The sequence below is a fragment of the Rhinatrema bivittatum genome, chromosome 9, assembly GCF_901001135.1.
Source record: "Rhinatrema bivittatum chromosome 9, aRhiBiv1.1, whole genome shotgun sequence".
Classification (NCBI taxonomy): Eukaryota; Metazoa; Chordata; class Amphibia; order Gymnophiona; family Rhinatrematidae; genus Rhinatrema; species Rhinatrema bivittatum.
In genome coordinates, this window is record NC_042623.1 from 198,955,974 (window position 1) to 198,971,251 (window position 15,278).

The 15,278-nt window shown below is 45.7% G+C and overlaps 1 protein-coding gene across 3 annotated transcripts in view; it reads right to left on the reverse strand.

Annotated features, from left to right (window-relative positions):
- Positions 1-10,795, reverse strand: part of TFDP2 (transcription factor Dp-2) — a 145,630-nt gene extending 134,835 nt beyond the window's left edge. For all 3 annotated transcript variants that reach the window (XM_029616366.1, XM_029616365.1, XM_029616364.1), the window contains exon 1: positions 10,656-10,795. The gene's annotated coding sequence lies outside the window, so the exon portion shown is untranslated. The remainder of the gene's footprint in view (positions 1-10,655) is intronic.
- Between the last annotated feature and the right edge of the window lie 4,483 nt (positions 10,796-15,278).

A 15,278-nucleotide genomic window follows, 5' to 3' on the forward strand; every position in this document is an offset into this window, starting at 1 on the left:
TAGGGGTAGGCGGTAAACTAACAGGTTAAATGCGCGGCAAATCGGCAGGGAAAAAAAGCGATAGTCGGAGCGCGCATCAGTATCAGAGGGAATAGCTAATTCGTTCATTAAATAGCTAATTCGTTCATTTACATATCATTTACATGCTGCGTGCGGGAAAGGTTACGGGTCGGTTTCAAGAAGCGCTAAGGACGCGTGAAACTGGAGACTGTATCGCAGGATCGCCTTACGCGTCCCAATTGTGCGCCCACAGCAAGTTAATCTCCAACCGCACCTTACAGTATCGAGTTGATAGTCCCAGGATCTGCAATAATGCACACAAACTAATCCGCACAAAGTTACACCTGTATTATGGAACAGAGTCAAACAGTAACAACCCTACCTATGAAAAGGCAACACTACAAATATTAAACCAGGCCCTAAACACTAATACACCTCCTATTAGGAAAACAGAACAAACCAAGCTGCTATAGATCCCCACTCAGAAATAACTGTAAAACTATATGAATAAATGTTACAAAACAGCTGATGAACAGAATAACATCCAACAATTAAAAACTCATAAAAATTATTTAAAATGTCCAAATATCACAAAATATTTCAAAACAGCAGACATCACAATACCCAATAATTAAAATGGCAATCAATTAAGAAAATTAAACTTAAAAAGCCACCTTTACTTACCCTCTCCAGCAACTCTCCTACTCCTTTCCCTTGCAGGTCAAAAGCACTCACCAGAAGCAGCAAGGGTTACTGACACTCTGTCCTCACAGATCTCTTCCTTAGGGCCCAGAACCAGTCACCTACCTGACCAGCCTGTCTCTCTCACACACACACAAATACCAGTCACCTACCTGACCAGCCTGTCTCTCTCACACACACACAAATACCAGTCACCTCCCTGACCAGTCTGTCTCTCTCACACACACACACACCAGTCACCTCCCTGACCAGTCTCTCACACACACACCAGTCACTTCCCTGACCAGTCTCTCACACACACACACCAGTCACTTCCCTGACCAGTCTCTGTCTCACACACACACACACACCAGTCACCTCCCTGACCAGTCCGTCTCTCACACACATGCAACCTCTCAATCACACACAAATGCTCTGGCACCCATTCTGCCACACACACAAAATGCAGCCACTCACGCTCCCACACAAGCAAGTTTCCTCTCTCACGTGGACCCTCTTCTCATTGTTTGGCCCAATAAGCCAGGCCTCCAGCACGCAGCATTACTGTGCTCTGAACTGCACCGGCCCACCAGGAGATGATCAATCCCCTGATGCCAATCCGCCCCTGGAGAGAAGGGAAGCACAACTGGGGCAGTGGGACACCGGGAGCCGCGACACACCTGCCAGTGCTTGGTGACGTACTGGCGAGTCGCAACACACCAGTTGAGAATCACTGCCCTAGAGGAAAAGCGAGATAGAGGAGATATGATTGAGATATTTGAATGCCTCTAAGGTTTCCATGCATAGGAGGTGAGCCTTTTTCAATAGAAAGGAGGCTCTAGAGAAGAGAGAGATGTTACCTCTGCCACGATGTTGCCGGCGAAGTTCCGCACGGGACAGGGCGTTCTTGGTCCTAATGGCGGCAGGGCTAGCTCGGCAGCGTCAGCAGCGTGGTCCCATGCTAATCGGGGCGTTCCCTCCGGCGGTGACGCTAAGATATCCGCGTCAACGTCGGCAGCAAGGTCCCACGGTATTCGGAGCCAGGACACACCCCATGACGTCAGACGCCGACGGGGGATCAGTCTGCGCGGGAACCCAGGCTATTTAAAGAGAGCCTTTTTCCCTTGCTCTCTGCTTCGGCCACGAGTGTTATTGGAGTTCCTGCGATTGGATTATTTGCTGTATTCTCACTGCTCTGACCTGGACTGCCTATTGGATTACCCTGCCTGCCGCCTGCCTACTGGATTATCTGTTTTGGTTCCTGATTGCTTGCTGCCTGCCCTGACCTGGACTGCCTATTGGATTACCCTGCCTGCCACCTGCCTACTGGATTATCAGCTTTGGTTCCTGATTGCTTGCTGCCTGCCCTGACCTGGACTGCCTTTTGGATTACGCTGTATTTCTCCCGTTCTGTGTTCCTCCTACAGAAGGTAAGCGGTCTACAACTTTGGTTCCACTAAAATCTGAGCAGCAGTCGTAACAAGAGAAAGGGGGTAGACTCAGGAATAATCTTAGGAAATATTTCTTTACGAAGAGGGTGGTGGATGCGTGGAACAGCCTCCCAGTGGAGGTGGTGGAGACAAAAAAAATAGTATCTGAATTCAAGAAAGCATGGGATAAATGCAGGGCATCTCTAAGGAGGAGATGCTAAATTAATTGGATGAATGGGCAGATTGTATGGGCCATTTGGTCTTTTTCTGCTGTCATGTTTCTATGATTGATTGGCAAGAGAATGTGACACCAGACCAGGAATATAAGATCATCTTCACGGTTATCACACACACACCCCCCCCCCCCCATGCTTTCTTGAATTCAGATACTGTTTTTGTTTGTAGCACCTTCACTTGGAGGCTGTTCCATGCATTCACCACCCTCACTATATATATGTATATATATATATATACACATACATATTTGTATATATGTATATATATATATATATATATATATATATATATATATATATATATATATATATATATATAAGAATTGTTCCACCACCTATGTAAATAAACAAATGCTAAAAAGTGCTTATAAGTTATTATGAGGTCGGCTCCTTGCCTCCCTCCCATACTCCACTGTATATAGTACTTTATCTTCGTTCTCCCACTCTTTTTTTCCTACTCCCAGTTAAGGCTTCCTTGTTATAATGTAACTTTATGCTCCTTTTAAAATGTCTCATTGATTGGTTATAGTTACTGATTAGTTCGATGTAAACCGAGTTGATTTGATTTGTATCAAGAAAGTCGGTATATAAAAGCCTTTAATAAAAATAAATATAAACAGCAAACTCTGAGGGTTGTCGCCCCCAAATTGTTACATTTTTATTATATATATAAAATTATATAAAAAAATGATGAAATGAATTGAATAGAGTGGCTGTGTGAGTGAATATATATACACATCAAGACAGAGATACACACAGCCACTCTATTCAATTCATTTCATCATTTTTTTATATAAAAGATATATATATATATATATATATATATATATATATATAATAAAAATGTGACAATTTGGGGGCAGCAATCCTCAAAGAGTTTGCTGTTTGCTCACCTCTGGGTTAGACGATGGAAATGAAGAGAACAGGTAACGCTAAACTTTAGATTTACACATTTCTGAATGGGGATAACCACCTACACTTAACAGAAGGCACAGGGGGGTTACCTGCATGAAGCAGCAGTTTCTTCCTGAAAACAAACTTGCTGGCTCTTTGAGTCTTTATCTGCTGTCATTACTCTTACAAGAGGCGGGTGGCACCTTATCCTGCCCCACACACACAAAATGCAGCCACCGAGAGGGATGAGAGCAGAGCGTTGGAGGTCAGGGTCCGTATCATCAGATGCATGAGGTGAAGTACAGAGGTGGGTAAAATATATGGGGATGGGGGAGGATACAGAAGAAAGAAGGCACTGAATGGGTAGGCAGGGTGTGGAAAGAAGAGAGTGTTAATGGCATTATAGTCCTGCCTGCTGGAGGTTAGGTGTGAAAGGACAGAATGATCTGCTAACAGCTACCTTCTTAGATAGCTGCAGTGAGTCATGAAGCCATTGTCTTGTGCTCAGGTCTAAGGTGATGGTGTTAAGTATTTGATGAGCTCCAATTCAGCAGTTTCAGGCTGGAGTGTTCTTTTGAAGTTCTTAGGTGAGGCTGAAATGCTGTCCTAGTGGTTTCTGAATGTTGCCATTTCTAATGCCAGATCTATGTCCATTTATTCTTTTAAGAACATAAGAAGATGTCATACTGGGTCAGACCAAGGGTCCATCAAGCCCAGCATCCTGTTTCCAACAGTGGCCAATCCAGGCCATAAGAACCTGGCAAGTACCCAAAAACTAAGTCTATCCCATGTTACGGTTGCTAGTAATAGCAGTGGCTATTTTCTAAGTCATCTTAATTAATAGCAGGTAATGGACTTCTCTTCCAAGAACTTATCCAATCCTTTTTTAAACTCAGCTACACTAACTGCACTAACCACATCCTCTGGCAACAAATTCCAGAGTTTTATTGTGCGTTGAGTGAAAAAGAACTTTCTCTGATTAGTTTTAAATGTGCCCCATGCTAACTTCATGGAGTGCCCCCTAGTCTTTCTATTATCTGAAAGAGTAAATAACTGATTCACATCTACCCGTTCTAGACCTCTCATGATTTTAAATACCTCTATCATATCCCCCCTCAGTCGTCTCTTCTCCAAGCTGAAAAATCCTAACCTCTAGTCTTTCCTCATAAGGGAGCTGTTCCATTCCCTTTATTATATTTATAATTATCGCCAGTTAACCTTTTCCAGCTATTTAAGCTTCCAAGTTCATACCCCTTGTTTGAATGTAACTTTGCCTCTTCCACTTCATTGCTTATTCTATTTATTTATTCTAGTTGTCTCTCTAGTTTTACCCTGTTCGATGTAAACCGATCCGATATGGTTTCTTACTATGAGGGTCGGTATAGAAAAGTGTTAATTAATTAATTAATTAAATCATTTTGGTAGCCCTTCTCTGTACCTTCTCCATCGCAATTGACCAGTTTGTCCTATGTAGGCAGCAGAGGGACACTGCTGGCAGGTGATGGCGTATATTACACTGGAAGAAGAGCAGGTGAATAAGCCCCGGATGTTGTGTTGATGTTGTTGGGTCTTGTGTCATTTTTGCTACACCCAGACTAAACACAGCTACCCTCTGGAGATCTGTCATATACTGTCAGAAAGACACACAAGCCAATTTGCAGAGGCATGGCTTAGGTACTTAAAATGTTTGGGGCTCACACCCATAGGGCCTACCCCCCCCCCTTGAGATTCTGATAATAATCATGATTATTCCCTCCTAAGAATGATCCTGTAAAAAAAAAACAAACAAACAAACAACAACATGCACAGGATGTGAGAGTAACAAATCTTGCTGACCTTACAATCAGGCCAATGCAGTACAGTGCGCTCCACCATCCATGGTTGCCAGAATGGTGTTGTCTGGGAGGTGGCCAATAGAATGGAGCTTCCTCAGAAAACCTGTGGGGTCGCGAAGGTAGCTAAGAGTGCTGGTGGCATAAGGTCTGAGGATGGCGTGCATGGAGCCAGACCATAGACTGTGAGGATGCTGATGCTAGAAACAACGAGGCGTCCAGCACACATTCATGAGGGCAAAAGAAGCGTGCGCCCTCTCCTCGGCTCAGCCCGAGATTAACAAGAGCGTGGAGAGGGTTCAAAACCAGCAGAAAATTGCCCCATTTGCATCATGGGAGGTGCCGTCCCAATTCCGTCACGCTAGCTGGTTATCGTAGCACTTACCTACAAGCCTAGGGCAGAGGTCCCCCAAATTACACGGTTATCTGGCCCGCAAGGGTCCAAAATAGAGCGCTGGGTAGCCTGGGGGCCAACAACTGCAAAACGCGGCCGCGTGCACCACGGGGGGCTCTAAAAGCACGCCTGCGCTCACCGCGCCAGCCTTTAAAAAAAAAAAAGTCAGCAGAAGCGCCACAAGGAGAGAGGCGGGTGGCTAAGGCCGCCACGGGGGACAGCAAACAAGCTCAGGCGCACGCCTCCGGCGGCCCCCGCGGCATCCTGCCGCCAAGAACCGGTGAGAGACGGCAGCCTGACGGTACTGGAGGGGAGCACCAAAGGTTACAAAAAAGACGACGGAAAGCTTCCCCAGGAACTTAAGCCAGAAAGGGACTGCGGGGGGGGGGGGGGGGGGGGGGCGGGAGATTGTGGTTTACCGAGGGGGTAGAAAGAATAAAAGGAAGGCTAAGATGTAACCGACAGCGAAGGGGGGGGGGGGGGGAGGCAAGCAAGAGGCTGAGTGTGAGGGTAACGAAGGGATAGGAGTGGGGGAGACACGAAGAGACACCAATAGGCCAATGCGATAGAGTGCGCCCGGCCTAGCGCGAGCTGGACTGGCACCCGATGCAGTGAGGGGGACCAGCGCATCCAACGCGCGCGCCCACACAACTGCGAGGCCGTTAGCGCTCATCACATGGAAATTGCACGTGAGGAGCGCTATTAGCTATTACACACCCCCCAACCCCCGGATGCAGAAAACCACCAGGCGCCCAACGCAGACTTTTAAACACGGCAAATTTTTTAAAACTCCAGGCCCCCCCCCCCCCCCCCCCCCGGAGCTGGCGTTAAGTCATTCCGCCGGTCAAGGGCTCATGAGAAATGCAAAAATACTGTTCTGTGCTTCCTCCCCCCCCCCCCCCCAAGTACTGTTGCGATACTTAAGATCCACTGCTCGCGATGTCCAAGATTTAAGAAATAATGCAACCACCTGATCTTAAAAAAAAACAAAAAAAACATTTTCCGGACGCAGAACACACGCACACACACGTTCCAGGCGTGTATATCGTGCGAAATCAGCTGAGGCAGGCTAACACGGATGCTCGTATTGAGCGCCCAGCCACATCTCCTGGGCGGCCGAGGAATCTGAGTGCTAGGGACGCGTAAGTCATCCCTAGCGCGTCCTTTTTTTAAAGCAGCAGCTCATTTACATATTGCACCGGGCACTCAGATGTGGCCATGCGCGCGTCAGGAAAACGTTTCCCCATACATCTTATTGATAGCGGAAAGGTACGGTTTACTTTTGATGCTCATTTGACTATATAATTTTGCAGTATCAAACTACGGTATTACATTTTCTGTATAATTTTAATGGTCTGAACTTAAATATGTAATAAGTGACAAATGCCCTAACCTAAAAGCTAAGAGTTTCATTTACTAAGCATTTTTCCCATAACCTTAGTAAATCGTGCCCTAAACTAGGTATTTTAGTTATGATTAGAAAGCCATACTGGCTACCAAATTGTTTTTAAATTGTTTAAGCCTCGAGACCTGCCGTACTCGTCTCCTCTAACTCCTCCAACAGAGGAGGCAAGTGAGGCGTCAGGCCCGGATTCAGGCACAGGCAACACAAGCAACTGCCTAGGACCCCCGAATACCCAGGCCAGAGAGGAGTGCCAGCGTGCCAAGGGGGAGCCGGCTCCAGCAGCCCACCCCAGAGAGTGCCAGGGCATGCTGGGACTCGGGAGAGACTTCACCCACTAACTATCCCTTCCCCATGCCCAAATCCTAAATCCAGCCCAGAGAGGCGGGAGGAATTATTAAAATTCTCCTCTGACCCCCGAGGGATGTGAAATGATCTAGGTGGGCCTTCTCAGAATAAGTCTGGGAGAACCTTTGACCCCCCCAACACTGATTTTGGCATTCCCGGAAAGGCTGCGAGATGACCTCGTTTCACTGGATTTTTAACTCCCCTCCTTCTGTCCCCCCTTCTTCCTATCTGTCCGCTCTCTTTACCCCCCCTGCCTCTTCTCTCCCCCCTTCCTCAGACGACATTCACTAGGCTGACCGGTGGCACAAACCTGCCACACCACCCACTTCCTGCTGGCGTCACAAAGCCACAGCAGCTATTCCAGCAGGGACTCCCAGCTCCTACTCATGGTCAAGTGTGCGACATTCCTTCTGGCGTGCTGCCGGCACCATCTCAGGGGAAGGACACCTCCCCCCCACCGTGCAGGGGCTACACTTCTGGAACCACCCATCCCACTAAGCACAATGGGAACAATTTCCACTCTACAGTAAAATTGTCCAGAACACGAATGACCGGTCCATACACTTCAATATTTGGAGTCTTCCTGCAGTTTAAAATGCTGGTCATTCACACTTCAGCTATAATTACACAATAACTTTATAGAGATCTGCTTAGTTTCTGTTTGACTTTACTTCTTGTTGATTCATACATGAACATGGGAGGTACAAATGCAAGTCAGCAGTCTTCTAATGCAATGAAAAGCATCTCACGCTCTTCAGGGACTGTGGGCTTCCAGTTCATTCTTCACTGAGCGACAGCATCATGAGCCCTCCAATTCGCAGCTACCTGGGCCGTTTCCCCATTTTACACCTCCCCCAGCCACATAAGTGACTGTCCTTGGCACCAAGATGCAGACTGACGCTCCTTGCACCCATGTTATGCCAAGTCTGGCCAGCAGGTGGCAATATCGGGCAAGAGTAGATACACCATCCCTCCTCCCCAGGGCTGTGAATGCTGCCTCCGCAGCATCTCCAGTAGCAGCCCAGGGAGCAGAAACAATGCAAATCGTGCAAGGTCTGCATCCCCTTTTTTGACCTGGTAGTTTCCTCCTGTTCCCTTGGGGGTCTCAGCTCATTCAGCACCAGGGCTGGGATCTGCCATGGTGAACCTTCATTTGCAGATTACCCAAGAATTTCCCCCCTATTTCATATCACTTCACAATTTGCTTTAGTCTAGTCAATGCAACAGCCCTCAGCCATAGAGTGCAATCAGGGAGCCCAATGGAACAGGGCGTGGGGTAAAATGGTGCACTATCTACAGCACAGTTTCTTAATGCACAAGATACAAATTGTTTAACTCTGGATGCAGTGAGCTAAGGGTGTGCTAATGCACTGGGAATATAAGACAAGCACTGACTGGAAAACATACGCACAAACCAGAGTCCAAACATGTGCTCAGCACGCACTATCTCAGGGGAAGCACCGCAGACATGATTTCTGCACTCAAAAATCATGCTTTGCGCACATAATTTTTTATACTTGCAAAGCACAATTTATGTGCATAAAAATGCTTTCAGCGCAGAAAACATTTTTGTGGACATAAGTCATATTTATGCACAGAAAAGATGCTGTGTGTGTGCACAAAGCATGTTTACTGCACATAAGTCCCGATTACAGATCCCAGCACCGGAACTCCTGTTTCTGTCCTTTGACTGCAACCAGCACTTGAAACTTTACTCCACCTCAAAACAAAAGCAAAATTTCCAGTGCTAAAAAAAAAAAAAACCTAAGCCAGTGAACCCCTCTGCATTTGAGGGTGATAGTTAATGCCTTCCTTTGCATGGGATTTCTATACGAGGGTGCTAAGCACAACACACTTTTACATGCTTAGATTTTTGTATGCAAAGCTCCTTGCTGCACTGGGTACTAACCTTTGCACACAAATAAATGTGCACAACTGTGAGAAAAACTGTGCTCCATTGAGTGCACCTTATTACATCGGGGCCATGAGGCCCTAAATCCAGCCACTAGATGTCGCCTCACTGCCTCCCAGCCCCAGCCCACCCAGGGAGTGGAAAACCTGTACCAGGAATTACATCCAGGTCCCTGCACATGGCAGTGCACAGCTCTGCCACTGAGCCAGCCCAGAACCAAACATAAGCAGGCACATGTATTTCTTCTTTCTGCAAAGTTTCTAGTTCCAAGATAATTAGTAGGTTTTTTTTACTCTAGATTCCAGCTTTATTGATTACCTTTCCCAAACATCAGTTTAGATCACCAGTATTTGTAGTTGAATCTATTCAAGCATTTTCACCATTTAAACTGTACTTATAAAAAAAAAAATATTATATCAGTCCAAGAGGAGGAAGGCCATAGGGTAAGTCTCTGAAAGCCAGCAAGTTATGCAAATATCAAAGGAGAACAAGTATCCCATCTTTTTTATTTGCATGCAATAATGGTAAACAGGCTTAAAGCAAGGTCCTACTTTATACTCGTCAAGGACAGTCTCGGCACAAGAAGCAGCCTTCCTCCATTTCAGATTTAATGCATTCTGGAGAAGTGATACAAATCTTTTGTTTAACACTATTCGGATCCATGTAAGACCTCACTTGCTAAGATATCTTTGCCAATGCAGACCTTCCTAGCATAATGGCAGTCACTGCCCCAAGAGGCAGACACCAAATGGTGCCACCCACCCACACACACTGTGCCTCATAATAAACCATAAAGCAGTGGAATGCACAGCCCCCTTTATGAGCAAACAATGACCTGGCTTCATTAGAATACAGCTGACATTTTCAGACCATTAACACAGCTCCTGCGAACTGCATCAGAAATCCCCCAAAAAGGGAACACAACGTTATAAAAAAAAAAAAAAACCCAGCAACAAAATATGCAGTTTAAAAAAGTATCAAGTAAGAAATGCAAGGGGAAACCAAACCATAGACTAGAACTATTTTTACACGATTTAAGATAGAAATAAAACAGACATGAAAAAAACCACGTGGGTTAAGATAGTTATCTAAATTTCACAAAAAATTAGCCTGGCCAAAAGTTAGTTTTCCAAAATCGTAGCCGTTTATATGCTACATGGACAACCTTAAATATCTGTACATTTTCCATCTGTTAATACAATTAACTTTTTCGTACTCTTAAGTATTAAATTTAGTTTTAGGGTGTTTCTCCTGCATCCGATCTATCTACGGAAAGAGAACACATCTATAAGCAATTTAACATTTCAGTGAATTACTCTCAATATTTCACAAAAAAAAAACAAACCCCCAAAAACCCCCAACTAAGCTAACTTACCCCTCCCCCCCCCCCCAAGCGATGTAATTTCTTTATCAGTAACTTCGAATACGAGCGTAAATCTAGCAGATCCTTCAGCTGCGAGCAAATGGGACGAAGCGGCTGAAAAGAAAGGAAAGGAAAGGAAAAGAGAAAGCGCCGTGCGCCTTACCTGGCCGAAGGCAGCATGCATGCCTCTCACTGCAGAGCCCACAACACTCCCCAGTCTTTGTTACTGAGCAGGGGAAACATGAGCTTGTCAGGCCAGAGCAATCGAGCTCCGAACTGCCGGCAGCCACTTCCCCCGCATGCTAAGAGGATGCCCCAAAAGCAGATGCTGGCCATGCACGCGCCCAGGGGCGGATGGTGGGAAAAATAGTGGCCCGGGGGGAGGGATTTCTCTCCATACCGGCCCCATGGGTACCCAATTACACGTACAATTTGGTGAGTCACCAAATACAGAATAAAGGGACTATAAAATATGCACAAACTGAACTGGAAATCACAATAAGTTAGACTGTATGTAATGCAGCAATGGAAAAAAACAGAAAATACCATCGTTCCTCCTAAAGCATCAAACAATAAAATCAAGAACTATAAAACATCACAATAGGAAAATCATACTAAAAATATATATTTCAAAACTGCTGATGAATAGAACTTCCAGTAATTTAACTCAGGGAAATTTTCAAAAATTTGTATATAACACCAATAAAATATTTCAAAAAGAGCAGACATCAAATAATATTCAATAATTAAAATATGGATAGAAAAAATCCCCAGTTCTCCATACCTGGGAACTTTTAATTCCAGTCACCTTGAGATGGTCATAAATTAGTTGTTCTCTAGCACAATGGTTCTCAACCTTTTTTCTGTCTGGACACACCTGACAGATGATTCTTACATGTGTGACACACTGAACACATGACCATCATAGAGCTAAATGTAAAAGTACAGTTTGCATCCACAGGAACCCCCCTGACCCACAATTATGGATGTAAAGCAGAATTATGACATTCCCCGTACAACTGACCTTACAAAAAATATATTCTGGTTCTAGTGTCATCTCAGTAACAGCAACACAAACTCCAACTACCAGGCTCAATAGCCCTACTTATGAAAAGACAGCAGTTTATCACTAATGCATGTGCTCTTGAGAAAATAAAACAAATAAGACCGATACAGTAAAATACCTCACCTCTGTCACATACACAGAACCGACCTAACATACTCCCAGGATCTGCAGTAATGCATATAAACTAATCCGCACACAGTTACACTTGTAATATGGAATGCACTCAAACAGTAACAACCCTACCTATGAAAAGGCAACACTACAAATATTAAATCAGGCCCTAAACACCAATACACCTATTAGGAAAAACAGAACTAGCCAAGCAGCTATAGATCCCAACACAGAAATAATTGTATAACTATACTAATAAGCAGAATAAATGTTTCACAACAACTATGAACAGAATAATATCCAACAATTAAAAACTTATAAAAATTATTTAAAATTCTCCAAACATCAATAAAATATTTCAAAACAGAAGACACATCACATAATATTCAGTAATTAAAATGGCAGTCAATCAAGAAAAATAAACTTTAAAAGCCACTTTTATTAACCCCCTCCAGCAGCTCTGCTACTCCTCTTCCCTGCAGGCCAGTAGCACACACCAGAAGCAGTAGTGGCTGAAGCTCTGTACTCATTGTTCTCTTCCTTAGGGCACACAACCAATCTCTCTGTCTCTCTCACACACATAACAGTTACACCCCCATGACCAGTTTCTGTCTTTCACACACCAATCATCTCCCGACCAGTCTTTCTCTTACATACACACCAGTCACCTTCCCGATCAATCTCTCTATCTCATGCACACACACACACAGGCTTCCCCATGTCCATGTTCTATCTTATATATACAGGCTTCTCACTGCCATGCTGTGTCTCACACACAACCATGTTTCTTACTCCTATGCTAGCTCTCGCCATATGCACAGACTTCTCATTCCCATAATCATTTTCTTTTTCTCTCACACACACATACGTCACCCTCAGATACCAGTTTCTGTCTCTAACAAACCAATCATCTCATGACCAGTCTCTCTTACACACACACCAGTCACCTTCCCGATCAGTCTCTCTCTCTCTCTCATGCACGCACACACACACACACAGGCTTCCCACTCCCATGTTCTATCTTACATACACAGGCTTCTCACTCCTATGCTGTGTCTCACACACACCTAGGTTTCTTACTCCTATGCTAGCTCTCGCCTCATGCACAGGCTTCTCATTCCCATAATCACTTTCTCTCTCACAGACACACACTCCAGTCACACTCACAGACACCCCTGACCAGTCATTTCCATTGTCTCTCCTATATATGCACACATCATATCTCTCTGACCAGTTTCTCTCAATCACACACATGCTCTCTCTCACACACTTTACATAGATGATCTCAATCAAATGCTCCCACTTACACACAGGCTCTCAGTTACAGTTACACATGCACACTGTCAATCACACACACATGCTCTCACACACAGGCTGGCTGTCACTCTCTCTCATTTCCTGCCCCCCCCCCCCCCCAAGCACAAATGGTAGCAGCTGCAGCCTCCTCCTCCTCCAGCCCCCGCATGCCAGGAAAGAAGAATCCCATCGGCCACAGGAGGCTAATTCTGCTGTTTCCTGTGCCGATTTCTGGTTGCTTCTAATTTTGCTTCGGGCCCACGCTACTGCTCGGGGCCACCGCCGCCGCTATTTTTTCATGCAGCATGGCTCTTTCTCCTTCCCGCGCACCCCACTGAACGTCACTTCCTGTTCCGGGCCAGGGGGGACAGGTGCGGGAAGAAGAAGAAGAGGCCCAGCCGCAGTTGCCAGCCTCCACTAACACTGCAGCCAGCCCTTATCCCATTCTTCCACCACCGCCAACCTGGGCTCTCGCGTTGGCCCATGGCCTCCTTTCCTTTCCTTTGACCGCCACTGGCTTGGGTTCCGGCAGCGGCGGCTCGAGGCCTCTTTTTTCCTCTCAGACGACACTCTCCCGGGTTCTTGCGGCGACACTTGGGTTTCTCTTCGCTTTCTTCAGCCGCCGCTGGCTTGGGCTCAGGCTCATGTCCCTTTCTGCTTGGGCTCTGGTGGGGGCTCTGCCTCGGCCTTGCAGGCCTCTCTTCCGGCCCCCCCATTGGCTGTCTTCCGGCTGTGGCAGGATGGCTCTGCCGCGACCCCGCAGGTTTCTCTTCGGGCCGCAGCACCAGCAGACCTTCTTCTTGTCTTTGGCCGGGAAGTAAAAAAAAAAAAAATTCACGTGATGGGAGCGACCGGCCCACCGGGGGTAGCCCGATCCCCCGATAGGCCGATCCGCCCCTGCCCGTCGCTCGCCATCTCCCCCGTGCTCAGCCACGAAGGAGCTAACTTACCCTCACGCGCCAGCGAGCACGCTTTAATCTCCCTCCCTTTAAAGTTTGGGGTTGGGGGGGGGGGTTTCCTTAATTGGCAGCCTGTGTGTTTTCTTTGGAGGTCCCTGTTCTCCTCGCCCCCTTCGGTATCTGCCGGTAAGCAGATGTTTGGGAAGGATGACAAATGGCCTTGTCTCTTGCCGCCTTCTCACCGGGTCCTGCTTCTGGCAAGGAGATGCTCATGCAGCTATTTTATTAAAACAAAAACAGAAAAGGGCCTTCTGTTAACTGCTGTTTCTTTAATTCACACTAACCTGGCAGTGCACTATCGGGAGTTGGCGCGCACTAACTCAAAAATTAATTTTTGCTGAAATTTCGGAAAAAATTCAATCGTTTTTCGGTTCTCCCGAACCATTCCGAATTAGGCAATATCGTTGACATTGCCTAATTCGGGAAAAACGATTGCACATCCCTAAATTGGTTTCGGCCCTTCCTACAAGCCTACCCCTCCTCACCCTTGCTTGTCAACTCCTCTGCTCATTAATCGCAATGAATGTATTTGTTGAACCCTGTACATAGCATTTTCTCTTTGTTACTGTTATTTATCCCCCTCTCCCAACTTATGTTACCCCCAATTTTGAACCTAGCAACCATTTATTCAGTTTTCTGCTTGTTATTTTGACTGTTACTATGTTCTTTGTAAAGGCTATGCCTACCTATACCGTGGTTTTAAGTTATCTGTAAACCGACACGATGTGCAAACGGTGGTCGGTATATAAAACCTTTTAAATAAATAAAATAAATAAAATAATTTTTCATCAGAGCGGTAATACCGAACATCAGTCTTCGCACGTCTTATTTGGGCCTTATTCCTAGGTCTCCTTTATTTTTTGCTCTAGTGTGTGTGTGTGTACAAATAACCCGCTATTTGGAATAAAAAGGATATGCCTTATGGCCACACCCATTCTAAATATTTCCTTTCCCAAAATGATGCTTGGGTTTTATATATTCTTCCTCATCATGGTCATGTATTTAGCTCAAGCTCTTCCAGGAAGTGAGTTCAGAGCTTATTCCTGTTTTACATGTGTCATAGTAATGCCTACGTGGAGTTCTGACACCCTGATTTACATACATTCACAATACTGACAAAGTGGACTCTAACCAAGAAAGCCCATGCCTCAATCAATTGGTTCTCAACCTTTTTTCTATCAGGACACACCTGAGAGGTGACGCTCACATGTGTGACACACTGAACACAAGACCATCATAGGACTAAATGCAAGCATATGCTCTGCCTCCACGGGAGTCCCCCGCTTCCTAACAATGGGTGCAGAACAGAACTAAGACATTTCCCTGTACAACTCATCATACAAAAAAGATATTC